The 18,060-nt window shown below is 35.9% G+C and overlaps 1 protein-coding gene and 1 non-coding gene across 3 annotated transcripts in view; one reads left to right on the forward strand and one right to left on the reverse strand.

The window, feature by feature from the left end:
- LOC106667224 overlaps window positions 1–18,060 on the reverse strand; it is a 112,078-nt gene that overhangs the window by 64,044 nt on the left and 29,974 nt on the right. For both annotated transcript variants that reach the window (XM_024226626.1, XM_014395048.2), the window contains exon 2: window positions 16,034–16,129. The gene's annotated coding sequence lies outside the window, so the exon portion shown is untranslated. The remainder of the gene's footprint in view (window positions 1–16,033; window positions 16,130–18,060) is intronic.
- On the forward strand, window positions 3,028–3,102 carry Trnas-acu. The gene has a single exon. It is a non-coding gene; the product is annotated as a tRNA-Ser (tRNA).

An 18,060-nucleotide genomic window follows, 5' to 3' on the forward strand; every position in this document is an offset into this window, starting at 1 on the left:
GAAATAAATTTCTGTTAGAATTTTTTTTCAAAATGATGAACGTGTGTATTTTTCATTTTTTTAGCATCCATTTGAACATGATTTGTCGAAATTTAGTCATGACTAACTATATTATGATTAAATTAGTCATGCCTCGCATTTAATTACTAGTCATGACTAATTTAGCCATCAATCATATATGGCGACTAATGACTAAATTAGTCACTTACTACCAATCATGACTAACGGTCTGAGTGATCAATCATTATCCATTAGACATGACTAATTTTTGCCCAACACTGACTGACAGGCAAAAAAGTGGCTACCCTTAATATTTTTAATTATCTCTCAGACATTCCCCTATTGATTATGTTACAACAATATTTGGTCTGTTTCAAACGATTAGAAGTGACTGAAACACAGATCAAACATCCCACTTGTGTTTACAGTTGGATTTTGTAAGTGAATCTTTGAATAGTCAATCCCCTTTCTTGTAAAACATCTTTCTAACGTTTTTTTTTAGTTATAAGTTATAGGTTTTAAGAAATACAGATTCAGCTATGATTACAGCATTGCCGGAAGATGGAAGAAGTCAAGCGTATATGGCCAGGGTGCTTCAAATCTGTCAGAAGGGCCTTCCATTACCTCCAAGATACTGGAGGTTACTCAAGAAGGCATGGATCAGGTCGCCATCGTGCCAAATCTCGGAGAGATGATCGTTTTATTGTTTCAAATGTTCTCCGTAATCGACATTCTACCACTGTTGAGATCAAGCAACAACTTCAACAAGTTAGAAATGTTAATGTCAGAGTCTTGCCTAAATCGAACAAATTTTCTCAATTGAAGGATCATCTAAATGAAACTGAGCACAATTTAAATGTAAGTTTAAATATAAATACAACAGTGGTACACTGTTTCAAAAAATGGAGGGAACTGGGATGGCTTGAGAAATTAGAAATTATAAAAATTAAACATAGAGAAAAATGCATAAATAATCTAATAGATTTTGATTTGCCCTATTTTAAATATGTACCTAAATAATATTTGATGTACAAATTATTAAAATTAATTGATTTAATTTTTATTATCAATTTTAATTTTAATAATTAATCAATAAAAATACATACAAATTAATCACTAATTTAAAATTATTTTATTTGAGTATTTATTAGGTTATTATTTAGTAGTGTAGTAATTCCCAATTTTAACACATTCAAAATTAAGCGCCAATAAAAACCAGCTTCTCATTGAAACGTGTTGGCAGTTGATCGGCAGTTAGAAATGTTAGTGTCAGTTTACGCCCTGTAAGGCGAAGCTTTCAGAAGCTTGATTACGTGAGAGAAGGACTGCCACTGATCCAGAACTTCTGACAAGCCAGTGAACAGGTCGGTTAAGTTTCGCAAGAAATCACGTTAATTGGCCCAAGCAAGATTGGACTAAAGCCTTGTTTTCGGATGAGTCAAAGTTTTGTTTGAGGTCTGACGGCCGAGTTAGTTTTGGAGAAGAAAGGAAAGCGATATATACGAGCAACATTTCCGGAGAAAGTATGGAGGTGGGTGTATTATGGGCGGTAGCATAAACTTGATCTTCATCGAGAGTTCCCCCTTGCGCGATACATTGAAAATGTGTTATCAGACGTTGTTCCTTACATGACACTAATTGGCGACGATTTTATTTTTACGCATAACAATGCAAGGCCCCCCACAGCTAGGATCGTTGGTGACTACTTGGAACGTGCTTCAATTCTATGTTCGGAATGGCCAGCATTTAGACCTGACTTAAACCCTATCACCTTTAGGACGAGCTGTCAAAGAAAAGAAAATTCGCCCAGTGAAGCCAGAGATTTTGCAGAAATCGGAAGTGGCCCTGTATGAGGAGTATGAAAATATTGCACAGCCTACATCCCAAACCTCATAAAATCGATGCCACATCGAATGCAAGCGGTGATCTACGCAAGAGGAAGAAATACTCTTCACTGTTTCCATAGCACCATTTTTGGTCACATTGTTTTACTCAGTTTAATTTTTTAGTTTTTTTAACCATCGCTTTGAAAATATTCAGTAAACAACAAAAACTCAAAATTATAACGATTGCAAATATTTACACAAAAAACAAAACAAGGGTAGCCACTTTTTTGCCTGCTTAGTGTATTTTGAAGTTCCTGCCAAAAGGAGAAAAATGTTCTTGACAGTTTTTAAATTTGATAAATAATTAAAAATATTTACGCTAAGAATTGATGTTTTACAGCTTAACAATATAATTACATTTTTAATTTTATATTATTTAAAATCAAGGCTAATTGGAAAGAGAACCATAAGTTCCTTTGTTGAGCTTTCGTGGAATGTATACTATTCACCAGGATATTTTTCTTTTAACTTACATTAAATCCCATTTAAAGCAACAAGTTGCATGACAGAGCGGCTATACGCGGACCGCGGAAATCAATCAACAGTTAGCTGCGAGCTTGGCGATGGTTGTGTCTGAATAAAATAGTCGACTGCGCCCTCTATAAACCGCGCGGTCCGAATCGACTGCAGACCTGTACGATAGTTAGAAAGGACGACGCAGCGGAAGAATTTTGTGCCAGCCGTTATCGACAAACCGAAAGGAGAGCCACATCTGCATCGGGGTTATATTTCGGGTTGGGTCAAAGTCCGACCATCATATGCTCTGACCCGACCATTATTATCGGTCGACATTATCGAGCCCCCGGCCATTATTTTAAATTCTTCCATATAACCTGGCCCATGTTTGACTATTTACTCTCTAATATCCACTCGGACACCAACTACTCATCTCAACCTGCAACCTTTCGAATTTTCCCTCTTTTGGCCATTTTTCAAATGTCGTGTAATCAGGATTCGATTCTTAGCGAAATGTTTTCTTTAATTATTATATTAATCTATATATGTTTAGCGGCCAGAATTGACCTATTTAATTATTTCAATTAATTATATTTTTTATCTAAAGTGTTGGTTGAGATGAAAAAGTTAGTGTCACGAGCGGGATTCGAACCCACGACCTTCGGCTCAATACGAGTGGTTCGAAGTCCACGATAGCTCAAGTGGTTAGAGCAGCGGCGTACTGAGCCGAAGGTCGTGGGTTCGAATCCCGCTCGTGACACTAACTTTTCATCTTAACCAAGACTTTAGATAAAAAGTATAATTAATTAAAATTAAATTTTAAGTAGAATGTGACCAACCGCACGTTTTTAGCTTAATCCGTTTCCCAGATATGATTTTTGTTATATAATAACCACTTTTTTCAAGAAAAACAACACTTTTTTTTAACGTTGCTTCAGTGTTAACACTGCGAGATAAAAGTATGTAGGAAATTCTACGTAAAATGTGACCAACATAGGCATTGGAGCCAGGATTTTTGGCCAATTTTTAAAGTTTTGACTTGTTAGTAAATACCTTGAAAGAAGGAAGACAGGTGGATATGTTGATACATTGAATTCAAAGTCCGGTTATGATCCTCAATGAAATGAAGCAAGAACATTCATGAGCCATTGTAGCTCAACAATGGGAACGTCATCAGTGTTAACTCAGTTTGCCGTGAAAATGTCTTGACTATACACGAATGAAGAGTACGCGGACATTCACTTAGTGCACGGCTAATATGAGTGGTGAGGCGGCTGCAAGGATGTATTCTGAGCGTTACCCTTTACACCGCAAACCACACTTCTCCGTATTTGCCAACTGTCATAAGAATTTGCGGGAATTCGGCTCTTTTTCACGAGTTAATATAGGAGGGGCTGAACGATTAGAAGCAGTTGATGAGTACTTCGGGACATATAAGAGAAGTAGTACCCGTTGAGCAGCCCCGTTAATGGGAATCTCCCGGACAACATTCACGGAGTATTGAATGTAGTTAATAAAAATCCTTATAATTTCACACCTACCCAACATCTTCCCGTTGATTTTCAAAAAAGGCTTGAATTTTGTCGGTGGTTCACAAAAGTGGGTGTGACAGTACACCCACAAATTTTATGAACCGAAGAGAGCACATTAACTAAAAGCGGATTGTTCGCTTTCCACAATCTCACTACTGGGCTGAGAAGAATCCATCCTTACTTCCACAGACGGTGGGATATTTGAAATCATGCTGAAATAATTTTTTTTTTTTGCGAGAGCATCCGACAGCTAGGTCATGTCATCCCCGAGCCGAAGTAAAATACTGCAACACATCCAATACACAGTCACACCAATAAATACATTCACACCAATGGATAGCATTCATTCTGTTTGGTAGATGGAGTACTCGATATTCCTCCTGTTCACTATAATAAATAATCTAAATTGGGGTGCTTTTATAAATATTCCACCATCGACCCAAGTCACGTACCCAGCTCGAGGGGTGATGAGGATGCTCACCATCAGTCCCTAACCCTTCACTGTAATAAATACACTCACTCATACAAAACACAGAAACACAAAACACATATCTTGACGGCTATATTCAATATAAAAAAAACTTCCTGATTCCCCTAAAAAGCGGAACAGGGGACCCTGAAACTACCGAGAACCATTTTTAAATTCCTCGGCATGCCTACACGCTCTCTGTATGGACCCAAGACATGACATGCCTCTATTATATGGGACACATCAAACAACCTTTCTCTGCATAAGGGGCGGGCTTTGGCCAAAAAGCAGGTGCCGGTGTGTCAACCGCGTATGGCCAATCCTCAATCGGGTGAGGACGATCCCTCGGCTCCTTCTCAGGTTCTCTGAGGGCCATCTACTCGTGCTATTGACTAAATAATGTTATTAAAACACAGTTAATGTCAAATACTATTGTTTTCATTTGACAAATAATACCATTGCTTTAATTTTAATGACATCTAATAAATACTTATAAACTTTATGAACTACATACTACCTTCTTACCTTCTTTCTTTCAAGCGATTCACTAAACAAGTTAAAATTTCGAAAATTATATTTTAAAAAATCATATCTCGGAAAAGAATTAAGATAAAAACGTGCAGTTGGTCTCATTCTACTTAAAATTTAATTTCAATTAATCATAATTTTTATCTAACGTATAGTAAAGTGGAGCCATTTGGGAGTAATTCTTGAAAAAAAGACGGGTTTTTAGAGGTTTTTGCATTTTTCTGATAGAAGGCTTCATTTGAGGACCTATGTTTTTAACAATTTTTTGTTCAGCATAATTTTCCTACAAATCCTCAAAATACCTTTGTTTCGTTTGGGCCTTCTCTGTATATACATTGGTCGACCGTTTTCATGGCAATGTGCAATTGATTTAACCTCGTCAGGTAAACGATGTGCAATTGAACGTTGTCAAAAATAAATTTATATTTAATTTTCGAACATCAGCACTGTTTAAACCGAGTTAACAATTTTTTTCTAAAACTTACTGACCTCTTACAAATTTAAACCGTTTTGGCCCTTTTGTACAAGTTAGTACTTACAAGAACTATTGAAACTTACCAACCTGTAATAAGGCTTTTCTTTCCGTACCTTTAGGTAGAAAGAAAAACCCAAAATATGTAGCAGGCTAATTTTCTCTCTTTTCGCGGCTTTTTCGTTCGCACACCTTGCCAAAATTAGAGGATGCCGATTTCGTTAGCGAAATTAGATTTTGCATCTAATGAAATTGCGGCGAACATCAATTTCCGAGGCCTAAGGTGGAGATTGAGCTCCATTCATGAGGCCTGGGAATCGCGTCGTGTGCCAGCTAAAAACCCTTTTAACGTCACCTACTCCAATTCATAAAGGCCCTAGATTTTAATCTATTTACGATTGAAAACGTGAGACCCTTGGAAAGAGGTGGGATGGAATATTTTTAAAACGATTTGAATAATTTTCGAAACATTTTCTTGTTTTTTAAGTGTCAGTATGATAGAGCTATTTGCCATCAAAATAACCCTTTTCCCCCCAAAACGACTCTTTTAAATTTCAAATTTCAAAAGTCATCGAAAAAGCCGCTTTAGTACAAAATTGATCATAAGAAAAACAAAAAGTTTCAAAAAATTAAATTAATTGTTCAAAATTGTAATTCATTTTCATGTGGAATTTATAAGGTAAGAACCAACTTTATATTCCTTTAAAATACAAACTAAAAGAAGAATTATTTGTATTTTAATTGTATATATTTTTTTGATTTTTAATTGTAATAAGTTTCCATATGGTCTACGAGCCCGATTATTTTACATTAAAAAAATCATAACCATACAGGAATTTTACTTTATATGGTTGTATTTCATACCATCTAAGTATTTTAAAGAAAAGGTTATTTTTTATAATTAATATTTCGGCATACCCAGATCACTTTTTTTTTTTTTTTTTTTTTTTTTTTTTTTTTTTTTTTTTTTTTTTTTTTTTTTTTTTTTTTTTTTTTTTTTTTTTTTTTTTTTTTTTTTTTTTTTTTTTTTTTTTTTTTTTTTTTTTTTTTTTTTTTTTTTTTTTTTTTTTTTTTTTTTTTTTTTTTTTTTTNACCTTCTTCAGATTGGATGGCATGCCTACGCGCTCCCTGTAGGGAGCCAAGGCATGGCATGTTTCCAGTATGTGGGACACATCGAGCAACCTTTCTCTGCATAAGGGACACCTGCGCGGGCTTTGGCCCAAGAGCAGATGGCCGTGTGTCAACCGTGTATGGCCTATTCTTAATCGCGTTAGGACGATTCCTTGTCTCCGGCTCAGGTTCTCGGGGGGCCATCTACGAATCGTGCTCTTGACGCGCAAAAGCCTCTCGGACGACCCGGCCCACTGACACTGCCATCTTTCTTTTATCATGGTCTTTATTGCTAGCTTGGCGTCAGAGGGCCTGGTCGCGATGGTCCGGTCTGGAGGGTTGGACGGCCCGGCCTTTGCCGCCTCGTCCGCACGTTCATTACCCTCCAGCCCGACGTGTCCGGGGATCCAGACAACAACCACCGTTTTTCCGAAGCGCTTCAACTCGGCGATTTTTTCCATCAACAGAACGACGAGAGGGTCCAAAGTGAACCCGCCCCGTAGGGCCCAGACAGCGCTCAGAGAGTCGGTGCATACGCAACGCCTCGAGAGCGTGCCAGATCGCGCACAGTTCTGCCGTGTATACGCTGCAATGGGGGGGGGGGCAGCGACCAGGAGGTGGCCACTCCTTTGCTATACACGGCACAGGCCACACCATCGCCAGTCTTGGACCCGTCTGTAAAGACAAGACCAAAACCGACGTACTTGTTCCTAAGTTCAAGGAACTTAGTCTTATAGAGGTGTGGCGGTGTTCACGACTTGGGCAAGCTCGCCAGGTCGTCGCGGACGAGTACGGCAGGAAGGGTCCAAGGAGGTGTCGGTCGGTCACCCGGTATTATTTTTTGATGTGACCAGCCCATTTTTATATTTTAATTGATCTTATGTATCCGTCCGTATACAATCACGTAAGAGTTGGAGTTCCTCATGGTAGCGTTTTAGCTCCCTTCCTTTACTAGCTATGGAGGGTGACCCTTGAACCGACATCAATCCGTCAGCGGTTATCCTAATACCAAATTGACTAAAATGTCCCTATTTAAAAAAAGTCTAATTCTCAAGTGCATTCGATATAATTTGCTTTTCAGGTTGATTCAACATTTCACGACTTTATTCCATGAAGTCCAACGTATCTCATAAAAAGTTTATCCTACTGTAAATTTTATTACACCAATGGAAAGAGCATTGATAACCCTACGAAAGACATTTGTTTTTTAAAGTTTCTTCGTTCTGTAAATGTTGACAGTTATGCGCTTACAGAAAAGCTGGCCCTACAAATGAGCTGTATAAACAAAAACTTAATTTCTCTAAGGTCAAATATCTCCTATGTAAAATTAACGTTTAATTACGAAAGATTGGATTTTTCGGTGATAAACGTAAAAAATAGTCATTAAGAATTTCAAACTTCCATTGAAAATCGTAACATCGTAACTTAAAAGGTGAACTTGGCGAGTTTTCAAAGTTCTAGGCTAAAGTTTGAACTTTCACGAGTTTTCTAAGTTTTTGTGTAAAGTTTAAGTAACATTTTCTTAATTTTGTAAGTACTTTCATTTACAACGATTACAGAAAAGCTGCCCCTTCAGATCAGCTGTATACACACATACTTAATTTCTCAAAGGTCAATGAAAAAAGTCTGATTCTGAAATGCATTCGATATAGGTCTTTTCAGGCTGCTTCAACATTTTACAACTTTATTCCATTAAGTCCAACGTATCTCATAAAATGTTTATCCTACTGTAAATTTTATTACACCAGCACAAAAAAAGAGCATTGATAACCCTATGGAAGTTGTTTTTTAAAGATTTTCTTGGGTCTGTAAATACTGAAAGTTACAAGGTTTACAGAAAAGCTGCGCTTACAAATGTGCTGTATACACACATACACTTTCACAAAGGTCAAATATCATCTATGTAAAATTAACGTTTAATTGTTAAAGATTGGATTTTTCGGTGCCAAACGGAAAGAAATTAGTCATTAAGATTTTTAAAAATGGTATCTTTATTGTAACATTAAAAAAACATAACACAATATCACTTAAAAGAGAACTTTTACTAGTTTCCTAAGTTCTTAGTTTTTTATATTTAAAATACTTGGTCCATAAAATAATTATTTTATCTTTTTTAAAATCTCGAATTTGTAGAAGAATCCTGCGTTTTTATATTTAATTTTATATCATTTTGTGTCAAATTAAAGGAAGATCTTACTTTTATATTTATTTTTATATCTGTTTTAATTTTAATGTAATGAATTTTCATAAGCTCTTCTAAGATCCCAATTATTTTATATTAAAAAAAAAATTAAAAATATACATGAATTTTACATTACATGTTCATATTTCAGACCAAATCGTGAGTTTTTTTAATGCTTTCAAGAAAGGGCTATTTTGAAATTTAATAGAGTTAATTTGAAGTTAAAAAAAGTTAATTTATAGTTAAAAAGGGTTCATTTGAAATTTAAAAACGTTAATTTGGAGTTAAAAAGGGTTAATTTGACAGACAAAAGCTTTAGTAAAAAAAAGTAAAATATAAGAAATTTTTTTTTTTCAAATCAAGCTTTAGAGTGTCTAATGAGAATCACGAAAGTTAAAATCGTTTCATAGCAGGAGACGAAAGACAACATACATAAACCATATCCTGATTTCATGATTTACGTTTTCCGTCAGAGATGTAATGAGCTTTCATTCATAAAACATAATTAATTTCCCTTCTTTTGACGCCAGTACAGTAAACGAAACTAATTAAAACGGATTGACACTTCTCGATTGGACGGCCGGCGTGCGTGAAGCCGGGCTTAGTCATTGATCGAGAGGGCATGTTTAAGTGAGTGTGTCCCGGAGGAATTCTCCATGAAGCATCGGCTTGTCACTTGGGCTTAACGAGAGCACCGCGTCCCATGTCCGGCTTAGCCCAATCTGCATTGTCAACCACCGGCGAATCGTATTTAGTCTGTTTGAATGATCGAATGTTTTTATTTGATTTTGACGTATCGATTAAAACGCGAAATTGACGTTCGCCCAAAGTGTAAGATTTGTACTAGAAAAGGTCTTTTTACGAAAACTACTCAAAGAAATTACCAGGGGCGTCGGTGGCATTGACACGGTGCTCATCACTGTAAAGGTACAGGTACAGAGTTCGAATCCTGCGGCCTACATTCGAACGCGACAAGCTTACAATTTTTTTTTTTTCAAAAACACCGGCCCCCCCGAGGGTTCATATAACCTTGTAGTTGAAATACCTTCGTACAAAAAGAGAATATTTTGCTGTTTAAAACTAAAAGTAAATAGAGCTTCATTGTAATGACTGTTATTCATTGAAATATTTAATGTGGTCGTTACCGATCATTTTACAATAGATAATCCTCAGCGAGGATAGACGGACTAAAATTATAGTTAAAGATCAAATTACAGGTGCATGACCACACGAGGAATCTCACGATTTGCCATGATATTAAAAATAACAAATGCAACCATTTTTGAAATGGAATTTATAAACAATCCAAGAATCTCCTAACAAACTTTCGGAAGAAAAGAAGTGACAGAATGTATCAAAGGAAGCAGAAAAAAACTGCGAATCCTAACAGGATTCTTAACAGGACACTGCACAGAGAGCGTGTAAGCTGCCGCCGGACATAAGAAGAGTTCTCGAACACGGTAGCGAGTTTCAGAGTCCCCTGTTCCACTTTTTAGGGGAAATTGGTTTTTTTTACTGTATATAATATGTCTTATGTGTTGTGTCTAGATGTTTTGTCTGAGTGCATGTATTTATTAGCGTGAATGGCGGGGGTTGAGGGTGAAATATAACGTCATCGTCGCCCCTCGAACGTTGAGAGCGTAAGAGTGTGTGTTCGGGGTCGATGGCGGAATATTATAAAAGTACTCCATCGACCCCAATTTAGATTAGTTTAAGTATAGGTCGGTGAAGGAATATCAAGTAACTCCACCGACCAAACGGAATGAGTGTACTGTATGGGTGTATTTATGTGTATGAATGTATTTATTTGTATGAATGTAGTGTTTGAAAGGGTAAGTAGAATATAGACTTAGTTGGGGACTGAAATGACCTAGATGTCGGAAGCCCCAGTCAAAAAAGAAAAAAAAACAGGACACTGCAAACTAAATGGACATATAAAGAAGATTGATATAATCCAAAACGGCAAACGCAAATTTTGCATAGAGGCACAGCAGACACCAACATACCTGTTAACAAACTGTGGTGCTACACTTGCCCAAGGAGGAAGTGTTTTGGGATGTGCACTGTGACTGTATAAGAAATTCACCCATTGATACCGTGCCTACTAATCAAGTTCCTTAATGAAATAGGACTCACTGGTGTGCTATAGGCACAGAACGGGGGATGCAACAGCTCTTAAAGGGCGCAGTATATTACACCCAGATTAATACATCTACACCTACAGTTAATTACGACCAACCATGCCTACGCGCTCATTGAGCAACCTCTACGTTTGCCCCAAAAACAGGTGACCGTGTGTCAATCGTGTATGGTCTGGCCATCGCTCAGTCGTGTTCTTGGCTCGCAAAAGCTTCTCGTACTATCCGGCCCATTGACGTTACCAATTTTTTTTTTTTTTAATTGCATTCTTTACAGCGTCTCCGGGGCGATCGGGTCCTGTGAGCAAGATGTCCCATCACTGAAGTAAGCAGACTCCACAAAATACTGGCCAAAGACCCTATAAACATCATTGAAACCCTATAAAAAGATGGTAAACACACATAAACCGGATAGTAAACATAAGAAATGATGATAAGTACACACTTTCCGGAATCAAAAATTATTACCAACCTAGACGTAAGGAACAATACTGAATCCGTCAAAGGACACAAAACCAGCAGGGAAGATTAGCAAATAGGCAAAATAGTAATCACCTATGAAAAAAAATGAACGAGCCATTGACAACTTCAGTCCATTCCAATCTCCAGGAACTGACCCAGTACTCTTTCAAAAGGGAAAGGTAACATTAAACGTTCTGCTTGTAATAATATACAGAAGCTGCCTGACAATTTGATCAAGGTAATGATGATACATCCCAAGCACATGGAGAACTGTAAAAGCAGTCTTAATTCCGCACGGAAAAACTACACACATGCAAAATCATACAAACCGATCAGTTTAACATGTTTTCTACTCCACGCACTCGAAAGGATACCTGAAAAATATGAAATTGGAAGCTTCCTAAAAGAAAAACCCCTTCATAAATATCAACATGCTTACCAGAAAGGAAAATCCTATAAATCGGCACTACATCAAATAACGATACAAATAGAGGATTCACTGAACAACTATGAAATAGCTTTAGGAACCTTCTTGGACATTGAAGGAGCATTTGATAACATTCCTTTTCAAGCAATGGTTACATCACTGAAACAGCGAGGAACTGATAAAACCGGCTGTAATTGGATAGAATCAATGGTAAAAAGCAGAAAAGTACAGGCCTTCTTTTTGATTTCAAAATAATCCTTTCTTGCAAGCAATAAAAACTTGAGATATGGTACTTATAGAATATAAGTATGTTTAGTAAAGTATTTGTATATTAGCGATTTTTTAATACGAAATAGTTGGGCTCTTAAGCTACATGAATCTTAATAACTAATAAGATTAAAAACTATATCAATTAATTATAAAAGCAAATTATTTTTCTTTTGTCTAAAGATTTTCTTAGGTGTAAAATAATTGGTTTCTTAAAAATCCTATGAAAATATTGTTTTAATTAAGTTAAATTAATTATTAAATTTTTAATATGAAATAGTTGGGCTCTTAGGCTACATGAATATTAAAAACTATATCAATTAATTATAAAACAAATTATTCTTCTTTCAATTAGAGATTTTTTAAGTATAAAATAATTGGTTTCGTAAAAATCCTATGAAAATATTGTTTTAATTATGCTAAATTAAATTNTAAAACATTATTTTTTTACAACTAACATTATGTAAAATTAAAATAATAAATAATTTAATTAAATTGGAAAGGAACTAAACAATTCGGGCATACAACCATAATCAACAAAATCAGACACCCATTATTAGAAATGGGGACTGACTACACGATCCCGGAAACAATCTTCACAACTTCCTATAAAGTCTCAACAGATTATAAAGGAGAGGAAGAACACAGAAGAGCATCAGATACAATGATATGGTACACAGATGGCTCCAAAACAAACGAAGGAACCGGATCAGGCGTTTTCTGTACAAGCCCAAAATATGAGCAGTGAAACTCATTAGGGAAGTACACTTCGGTCTTTCAAGCGGAAATACATGCCATCAATGCTTGTGCCCTGGAAAATTTTAGAAGAGGTTACACTGACAAAAAAATCCTCATAAGATCAGACAGCCAAGCAGCCATTAAAGCATTACCATGTAAAAGAATTACATCAAAACTAGTCATTGAATGGATCCAAAATCTCCAAAACCTGGGAAAACACAACAACCTGATGATATCTTGGGTGCCAGGGCACAGAGGAATTTTGGATAACGAGGAAGCAGACAAACTGGCCAGAGGAGGATCTGCAAGACCATACATAGGCCCCGAACCTATCCTTGGGATAACAAAAACAAATATAGAATACTCCATCGCAGAATGGATCCAAACAAAACAAAAGGAGAAGTGGATAAACTCTAGCGGTGCTGGACATAGTAAACTTATGATGAAACAACCCTCACCAAGACTGGCAAAAGGCCTGCTGCAACTGGAGAGGGCTAACCTCAGAGGAGTGATAGGACTATTAACCGGTCACTGGTATCTGAGAAAACATCTACACAACATGGGTATAAACAGCGATGATCCCATTTGCAGATTATGTAATGAGGAGGAAGAAACAGCCACTCATATCATCTTCGAATGCGAAGCAACAGCTCAATGGAGGTTTAACCTAACGTACGGAAAAGACTTAGGGAATCAAATTGCAGCAACAGCAGTCAATGACCTGATACTTCTAAGAAGAAGTATGGAGTCTATTGACTGAACTAAGGAACTAGGAAGGCACAATAAGCCCGAAGGCTGCCGTGCCTGAGGAATACAAACCCCGCTTCCTAGTACCCTTTCCACCATACCATACCATACCAACATTATATAAAATAAAACACATTTTTTAAAATAAAATAAAAATAAAAATAAAAGGATTCCCTTTGAATTTGAGATTGTTTTTAGATAATATAATTGGGCTATTAAAAACCATATGTAAATTAATCACAACTAACATTAAAAATGGTATAAAATTAAACATAAAAATAAATTATTATTTTACTTTGAGATACAATGATATCAAATTAAAATTTCTTCTATTAATTCGTGATTTTTTTAATGAAAAAACAAGTGGTCTATAAAATATTATTTTCTCTTTAAAAACAATTCGAATAATTAGAAGAATAATCATTACTTTAAATTTAATTTTAATTGTAATTAATATTCATGTGGTATCATTTTTGTAAATTTTCTGATTACTGAAATCTTATTAATTTAGTAAGCACAACTCTGCACACGTATGTACATACACACGGGTACAGAAGTGGAGCCCATCACTTCTCGCAGTCCGCCGGCAATTCCAGCATTCGTAATTAACAATAAATTAACGGCAGGCCTCGAGAATCTCTCACATAGACCCACCACATATACCAGATGTACTAATTGACCGTTGTTGTACAAGTTCCTCTCAAATTCCTCTTCAAACTGGAATTAGATATATTATGTAATATCTGTACCGTTGGGTCGCATATGACCAGATCTATCATGGGAGAGTGTATAGAGAAGTTGGTACGGGAAAATATATGCTGGATTTTTTTCTGAGTCAATATTATAATTAAGTAAGGTTTTTAGTTGAGATAAAAAAGTCAATGGCACGAGCGGGATTCGAACCCACGATCTTCGGCTTGATACGCCGCTGCTCTACCACTTGGGCTATCGTGNGTGGTAGAGCAGCGGCGTATCAAGCCGAAGATCGTGGGCTCGAATCCCGCTCGTGCCATTGACTTTTTTATCTCAACTAAAAACCTTAATTAATTGTTATATAATAATTGGTCAAGCGGACCAGGAAATTAGTGAATTATAATTAAGAATATGAAAAGAATACTATAATTAGGAATATAAATATTATATCGGAGATATTTCTTCTTAGCATGGAGGGAATCTAAATTAAAATAACTGGATTTGTTGCGGAAAGAGACTAATGTCAGAAATTTCCCTTTAATTTTTCTAACATTTTGGTATGTAAAAACCAAACGGGACTAACATTCTCTAGAACTGGTCGGACTATTGCTGTGTAAATACAGATTAGAGGAGTGGTTTCTGGAAAGTCTGGGAGGATCTTGAAAGTAACCCTACTAGTTTGTATGTCCTTTTCCAAATGGTTTCTATGGGAAGGTTGAATGTTAATTTACTATCACGACAGATTCAATGTGTAATGCTGGATAGTCTTCTTAAGTGAGTTTTTTAATCATTACTGACAAAAAAACATTTGTGACTTTACGGGAGGAAGCGATAATAGAGCATTTGTTCAAGATCAAAGACATACTATGTTCATAGCACCATTTATATAAGTTGTCTAGTAAATGCTGAAGCATAAGACGATATTAAAACGAAAGAACAATATTAGTGATAGAGTGAATTAATTTTCATCTGCAAACAGCAATGATCTCACAAAATGAAGAATAGAAAGCAGGTCATTGATAAAAAGAAACAGAACTGGGCCCAAGTGTGATCCATGAGGAACGCCAGAATTAACTTTAAATTCAGAGGAATTAATTCGGACTCATTGAACAGGAATTTTTAGAAGCTGTGAAACCATAGGAGCGTAGTATTACTAAAGTCAATATTTTTGAGTAATACAGTGATCAACCGAGTGAAAGGCCTTGGAGAAGTCAGTGTATATACAATCAACTTTCTATTTTGATTTAAGGGCAGAACTGGTATATTATTGACAGATATGGAGATTGGTCACGGTATAACTGCCTTTGAGGAAGCCATGTTGTTCATCAGAAATTGGAGGTAGGATAGAATGAGAATGTAAATCTAAAACAACATATTCAAAAAGTTTACGGATTTTAGGTTGAATAGATTAGGGCGATAGTTTCTAATGTTGGCTCGCTCTCCGGAATAAATAAATAAAATAAAGGAACAATACCACTAGTCTTTAACAATTTGGAAAATTCTCCTTTAGCGAGGGAAAAATTAAATTGGACAATTATTTAAGGTTTTTAGTTGAGATGAAAAAAAGTTAATGGCATGAGAGGGATTCGAACCCACGACCTTTGGCTAGATACGCCGCTCTACCACTTGAGCTATCGTGACCTCGATCCACTAGGACATCAACTCCCCATCAAAGGTCGTGGGTTCGAATCCCTCTCATGCCATTAACTTTTTTTCATCTCAACTAAAAACCTTAAATAATTGTCATGTATTAATTGGTCAAGCGGACCACGAAAATAGTGAATTAAATTGGATAGTGCAGGGGAGCATTACTCCTTACCCAATATTGTTTTGATTCGTAAAAAAATTAATATTTCAAAATTAGTTTAAATTAATGCAAATTAGTGTAATTACACTTCGCGATATAAGAATAAATGATGCACTTACTGATGACGATATGGACCAATCAGGGACAGTGATGATTGATAATAGCAGCCGTCGATGCGTCCAAACGTGTTCAGGCATTCTTGAGCCAGTCGATTCCTAGACAATTAAGTACAAATTTGTTAATTTTCAAATATGACAAAATAAAAGTTTATACTATTGGCAGAATTATTTGTTGTTATATTATTGTCTCTGCTAATTATGTTTATTTACATCGACGATTTGTTACAATGGGGGTTTCAGACGCAAAATTATATAGCTTTTTAGCAATATAGCTTTGTTGTGGTAATAAAATAATATGCAGGATTGTATTAAATGAGCCCGGACATGCACAAAGTTACAAAACCGAAAAGACGCTTTTAGTAAAGTACGCTTAGATTCGTTTTAAGCAGGCTTTAAATCCCTAACATACGAATTTTTATAGCGACCAAAAAATAAACATTATTGAGCTCGATTAGCCGGGGTAATTTTTCTTGGCTTCGTTGTCCTTAGTTATAATAAAAATGTAGTAACTTCTTTAGCTTTTTTTTGTTCAAATTCAACTCCATTACATGAGTTGGAAAGTTGAGTTTGTCTACTTACACGTTTAAATTTTACGTTGGTACAAATAAAAAATGGATTAAATTAAGAAAAAACGTTTCAAACGTATTATCTTATTTCCCCGGACATAATTTATTAACTGAGACCGACTTTGTGCCATCACGTGTAGTCTAAAGAGTACCAAAACCCACTAAAGTTTCGGTCGATCGCTGTTGTTGTTTTTTTTCAACCCCCGGGGTGCCAGTATTTTTGAAAAAAAAAACCATTTGTAAGTATGGCCGGTTCGAATGCAGGGCCGCTGGATTCGAACCCGGGACCTTTACCTTACAGTGATGAGCGCCATGTCAACGCCACCAAAAGCTTCATTTACCCGATTAAATCGATTTATTAAGAATTCCCTTAAGTCAGTTTATAATGAACACTGTTATGGAAAACTGATGGTATTTATGGAGTTAGTTGCCAACGACGTGTCAACGCCTAAACCGTTGCGGCCACCGACGCCCCCCTCGTTGTTATTATTTCAATATTAACACAAATTTTACGATTTTTGGATGGAAAAATCGGATGTAGAAAGCAAAAAATTGTGTTTGAAAAAAAAACCAATTCGGATTCGTTGTAAGCATTCTTCAAAGCTCTTAAATATAAATTTTCATAGCAAACAAAAAATAAACATTACTGAGCTCGATTTGCCTGGGTCATTTTTCTTTGCTTCGTTGTACTTTTTGAAATCAAAATTTAATAACTTCTTTGTTTTTTATAAAATTCAACTTCATTACGAGGGTTGGAAAATTCATTTTTCTACTTACGACCTTCGGGTTCCGAATCCCCCTCGTCACAATGACTTTTTCATTTCAACCAATACTTTACATAAAGATTAATTAATTGAAAGAAGTTATTTGGTCATGCGGACCACGAAATATAATGGATTTAATAAGTAAAACGGAGTATATCTTCACTAAAGCTCTCCGTGGCCATTTCATTTGTCGCCGAGAATCGAATCGGGATTACACATTTGAAAAATGGCAAAAAGGAGTGCAAATTCGAAAGGTAGGTTGAGATGGGAAGTTGGTGTCCCAGTGAATCGAAATCAAGTAGCTCAAGTGGTAGAGCAGCGGCGTAATTGAGCCGAAGGTCGTGGGTTCGAATCCCCCTCGTCTCACTAACTTTTTCATTTCAACCAATACCTTACATAAAGATTAATTAATTGAAAGAAGTTATCTGGTCAAACGGATCACGAAACATAATGGATTAACACAAATTATATGATTTTTGGAAGAAAAAATCGGAGGTAGAAAGCAAGAAAAAATTGTGTTTGAAAAAACCAATTCGGATCCGTTGTAAGCATAATTTAAAGCTCTTAAATATAAATTTTCATTGTAAACGAAAAGAAACCTTACTGAGTTCGATTAGCCGGGGTAATATTTCTTTGCTCTGTTGTCCTTTGTTGTAATCAAACTGTAATAACTTCGACTGTTGGAAAATTAAATTTT

Source organism: Cimex lectularius, unplaced genomic scaffold (assembly GCF_000648675.2).
Source record: "Cimex lectularius strain Harlan isolate CLEC.00 unplaced genomic scaffold, Clec_2.1 scaffold118, whole genome shotgun sequence".
Classification (NCBI taxonomy): Eukaryota; Metazoa; Arthropoda; class Insecta; order Hemiptera; family Cimicidae; genus Cimex; species Cimex lectularius.